The following is a 5199-nucleotide window of genomic DNA, read 5'->3' as shown; positions in this document are numbered from 1 at the left end:
AAACTTAGGGACCAAATTACTCGGTTTAATCAAAAAGATGGGGAGTCTCTCTACGATGAGTGGGAGCGTTTCAAAGAAATGCTTAGACTTTGTCCCCACCATGGTCTAGAGAGTTGGCTCATAGTCCACACCTTTTATAATGGCTTATCTTATACCACTAAGGTGTCTGTTGATGCAGCTGTAGGTGGAGCTCTAATGAACAAGAACTACACGGAGGCATACGCCTTGATTGAAGACATGGCTCAGAATCATTACAAATGGACCGATGAGAGAGCCATAACTAGTTCTTCATCCTCCAAAAAGGAGGCAGGTATGTATGAAGTCTCTAACTATGACCACATTGCTTCTAAAATTGATGCATTAACGGAGAAATTTGAAAAATTCAATGTTAGTGCCATCAATTCTGCTTCTACTCCTTCTTCTTGTGAAATCTGTGGTATAACTGGTCATGTTGGTGTTGATTGTCAACTAGGTAGTGCTATCAATGGTGTTGAGCAAATGAATTATGCTCAATACAACCAAGGGATGAGACAAAATCAAAATTTTTACAAAAATCAAAATCCCTATGGACAAGTAGCACCACCTGGTTATGCAAACAACCAGAGATTTGCTCAGAAATCCAATTTGGAAATTTTGTTGGAAAATTCTATTGCCAACCAAAATAAACAACTTCAAGAACTTAAAAACCAAACCGGATTTCTGAACGATTCTCTTTCCAAACTCAATACCAAGGTCGATTCTATCTCCACTCATTCTAAAATTCTTGAAACACAAATCTCCCAAATAGCCCAACAAGTGTCCGCTCTTTCTCATGCACCGGGAGTCTTTCCTGGTCAAACCGAAGCCAACCCTAAAGCTCATGTTAATGTCATATCTTTTGGGGGTAGTAAGTTAGGAGAAACTATTGCTAAGGTTCAAAACATTAAGGAAGAAAATGTCAAGCTTTTAGGTGAGAAAACTGAGATAGAAAGTGAGAAACCGCTTGATAAAACCCAAACTCCATCCCCATTAGATATTGCTAAGCTTAAATTGGAGGGGAAGTTTGAAAAATTTGTTAACATACTTAGAAAGGTTTGCATTAAACTTCCTTTTGCAGAAGCTTTCTCTAGGATGCCTCTATATGCCAAGTTTTTAAAGGAAATTTTTTCAAAGAAAAGGGTTATAGAGCATAGTGAGACAATAACTTTGGCTAAGGACACTAGTGCAATCATTCAGAAGACACCCACTAAGCTTAGGGATCCAGGTAGTTTTGCCATACCTTGTATGATTGGGAATGAGACCGTTGACAATGCCTTGTGTGACTTAGGAGCTAGCGTTAGTTTGTTACCTTTGTCCCTCTTTAAGCGGATGGGAATAGGAGAGTTGAAACCTACCGAGATAGAGTTGAAGTTAGCTGATCATTCTACCATGAAACCAGTAGGATTTGTTGAGGACATACCTGCTAAGATAGAAGGGATATACATCCCAACTGATTTTATAGTCATTGACATTGAAAAGGACGAAGACGTCCCTATAATCCTAGGTAGACCTTTCCTTGCAACTGCGGGAGCTATTATTGATGTTAAACTTGGTAGGATAGTCTTTCAAGTGAGTGATGTGTTGAAAGAACGTTTTATAACGTCATCTACGCAATATGATATATTTGATCCATTCTAAGGACCCTTTCTAACCGTCAAGCTAATGACACTAAAAGAGCGCTTCGTGGGAGGCAACCCACGCATTTATTTGCTTTATTTTGTTTGTTTTCCTTTGTTTTAAGTGTTTTGTAGGTAATTGTCCGAGTATGATTTGAGAAAAACTGAAAATTTTGAAGCCCCTAGGACCAGAAGGTTGGCACGACCCGTGCTAAGGTTGGCACGGCCGTGCCAGATGTTACAAGCAAAAGAAGGCCAAAAGTCCAGAAAGTTGGCACGGCCCGTGCCAAGGTTGGCACGACCCGTGCCAAGGTTGGCACGGCCGTGCCCGATCTCTCACTTCCTGTAACCTTCAAAATTTCCTTTCTTCTTCCTCATTCTCAAACCACAACCCTCTTTCATCTTTTAAAACTTCTCTCTAAACCTCCATAACCATCCATCTTCAAACTTTCATATCTTCCTCAAAACTTCACCAATCCACTCAATTCTTTCACCAATCACTCACAAACTTCATTCAAAACACAAACCACCAATCAAAAAACAACTTTCATCCACCCAAACCCTCAATTCACCAAAACCCTAATCATTCAAAACCTAACCCAAAAACCACAAATTCTCAACCAATCTCCATAACCAACTCGTAAACCTTACTAAAACATAAAACCAAACCCTAAACCAATCCTTTCCACCAAAAATCTTTTAAAACCCTAAACCTTCAAACCAACCCACACCCATGGTCAATGGCTTCAAGGAGAAGTGGTAAGGAACCAGCAAGCTCTTCCGGAGGACCTCCCTCAAAGAAGCAAGCACAAGAAAAGAATCATGGAATCAAGTTCAACGACAACAAGCAAAGGGATAGGTATAAAATTCTAACTTCTAAATCTTTGCATCCATCTAGGTATCATGATTCTTATAGTTTGAATGTGCTAGGGATTAGGAATGATGTTTATAAGTTGTTAGGAAACCTAGGTTGGATTGAGATGTTGAGACCTATGATAGGTTATGAGAACCTCACCTATGAGTTTCTAAGTTCTATTAATTTCACTAAGGATAGGTTGAACTTTGATAACTGTAATATCCCACTTTTAAGATACGAAGAATTACCTGTTAACGATAATTTAAGCGCGTTTAAGACTAGGGGTATAATGGTAATTTGCGCCTGAGGGACTATTTAAGGACTTTAGTCCAAATTTTTCACACAATCCTCTTCACTTTCTCTCACTAGGGTTTGAAAGAAAGTTTTGCTCTCCCTTCTCTCTAGAAATCGGTCATCATCATCATCCTTCACCCACAATTTTTGCTTCCTTTTTCTTCTCTTTGGAATCAATTATAAGATGATTAGGGTTTATGGTTTTGGATAGGGAAGTATTGAAGCAATCTTCTCTTTTCTTCTCTACACCTCTTTCTACTCATGATCCTCCCTTAATCTTCACTTAATCCTTCAAGAAGTTAGAATTGAAGCAAGGGTAGAGTTTGGTGTTTGTTGGTGACAAGTTGGAAGCAAGCTTCACCAAACTTTCATCTTTCAACTAGGGTTTTGAGTTTAGGGTTTGTTGTCAAGAACTTGGAGTTGTGTACATATTCTCAGGTTATTTCAAGGTGAGTTCTAGGGTAGTTCCATTCCATGGGATGAGTGTTAAAGCTTGCATGAAAACTATATATCTTTTCTAGGGTTAATGTATAGGAAAGTTACCCCTTATATGCCATGCATCTTTATACTTGTGAATACTTGCATAATAGCTGTTTTACAGGTTCTATATGACTTCTAGTACTATGGTATGTCTTGGGATGCCTTGCTTTGAGGTTTTTGGGTTCAAAATGTCATTTTTACATGTTCTGGACTGCCATAACTTGCCACGGCGAGCTATTACTCGCCACGGCGAGCTGGAAGTTCGAATGGGGGGTTCCACTCGCCCCCAACTCGCCTAGGCGAGTAACTACTCGCCTCCCACACCATTTCACTCGCCATGGCGAGCAGACAGTGGGGGAGACTCCTTGTTTTGCTCGTCATGGCTGGTATGGGCGTTTCGCGGGCGGTTTTCTTAGAACAAATCTTGAACGGTAACCCCTAAATTCAAGACACCAAGGCATAGTTTCCAAAAGAATGTTTCTTGAATGTTAAGCAAGTATTCATTATGCATAAATGAGCATGGCATACGAGGGAGTTTATTAGATAAGTTGAATGGGCATTATGTAATAGTGTAGGAGAGAAATGGAACTAGAGCCTCGACGTAGATGTTGAGAACTAGGATGTAGATCAAAATTAATTATGTTAAGGGTAATGACTGTCTTTTATGATTATGAACTTATATGTATTGCCCTAAGGATCGATCAAGGATCCGAGTTAAAGGAATTTAACTCAAGTGGTTATAGATTAATCATTCATGTATGCATAAGATTATGACTAATACAAGATGTAGGTGTTCGTGTCTCTCGCTATCCACGTTAGGGGGATACGAGAGGTTCTCGACCTAAGGGGAACGGTTCAAGCCGCAAGGGACCCGCACGACACTGAGGGAGTCCGATGTACGTACATCGGTCATGTATGGGAGTGTACTCGGGGTTACTCCACCCGGGACTCTCCGTAAAATGAACCAAGATTATGTTTGATTCTTCAACCCTAACATAATGATATAATGAATGTGTTCATGCATGATTATGATATGATGATAGATTTGAGCAAGTTATAAAAGATTGCCAAGGACGATCTTAGGATACCCTATTCGTCCGGTATAGGTTGTGCCATGATTTGATTCATGTTTAGGCTTAGATACATTTAGCGTATCATAGCAAAGCGGTTCTAGGAACCCTTAACCGCCATGGCACGTATGTTGTTAGCAAGCCTATAACAAATAGGGAAGACCTAAGACGGATATAGCATGCACGACCATCAAAGGTACAAGTCCACACACGTATAATCAACCGCCAGGTTGTAAAGTAGACACGTGATAACCATAGGTTATCCCCGAGGTTATCACTAGCCTAGGGCTAGAAAGAACTCACTGAGACATTATGTCTCACCCAACTCCTTATTTGTTCAGGTTCACAGGTTGCGCAAGGAAAAGGTAAAGAAAGAGTCTTGGATTGATCGTGACTTCATGGAATCGCTTTGTTGTGAAATAGAGATGTATATGTTATATTATAAGATGTGTTTTTATGGGTCTTGTAGCTACCCTATGTATGTTAAACCTTTTGGTGAAATAATGTAACATAGTAGCTTTGGATGGTGTTGTAACTGAATTTCCGACTTGATGTCGTGTTTTGTATTTGTATAATTAATGTATCCAATGCCAGTTTAACGCTTATTTGAATATTCTAGACACTTTTAAGTTTAGGCGTTACAATTTGGTATCAGAGCAGGTCTTTCCAGATCGTGCCTTGGGTCATTAATAATACAATTCAAGTAGTCGTTCTTTTTGGTGTGTAAGATATTTGCCCTCATTGTTATATTGGTTAAAATTGATCACTTTGACTTAAATATGACAGTTAGAGCGAAAATGTCTGGAGCCTGAAGGGGACGAGGCCGGCCAAGAGGTAATCCGTATGTGGAGGAGAATGTTAATCC

At 39.7% G+C, this 5199-nt stretch overlaps 1 non-coding gene across 1 annotated transcript; it reads right to left on the bottom strand.

Moving 5' to 3' along the window:
• On the bottom strand, nt 1–107 carry LOC146928945 (small nucleolar RNA R71). The gene has a single exon (XR_015009110.1). It is a non-coding gene; the product is annotated as a small nucleolar RNA R71 (small nucleolar RNA).
• Nucleotides 108–5199: the final 5092 nt, after the last annotated feature.

The sequence above is a fragment of the Medicago sativa genome, chromosome 4, assembly GCF_051527215.1.
Source record: "Medicago sativa cultivar Bolivia chromosome 4, Bolivia_mono, whole genome shotgun sequence".
NCBI lineage: Eukaryota > Viridiplantae > Streptophyta > Magnoliopsida > Fabales > Fabaceae > Medicago > Medicago sativa.
The sequence above is the reverse complement of the archived record's forward strand: the minus strand, read 5'-3'. Positions and strand labels throughout refer to the sequence as shown.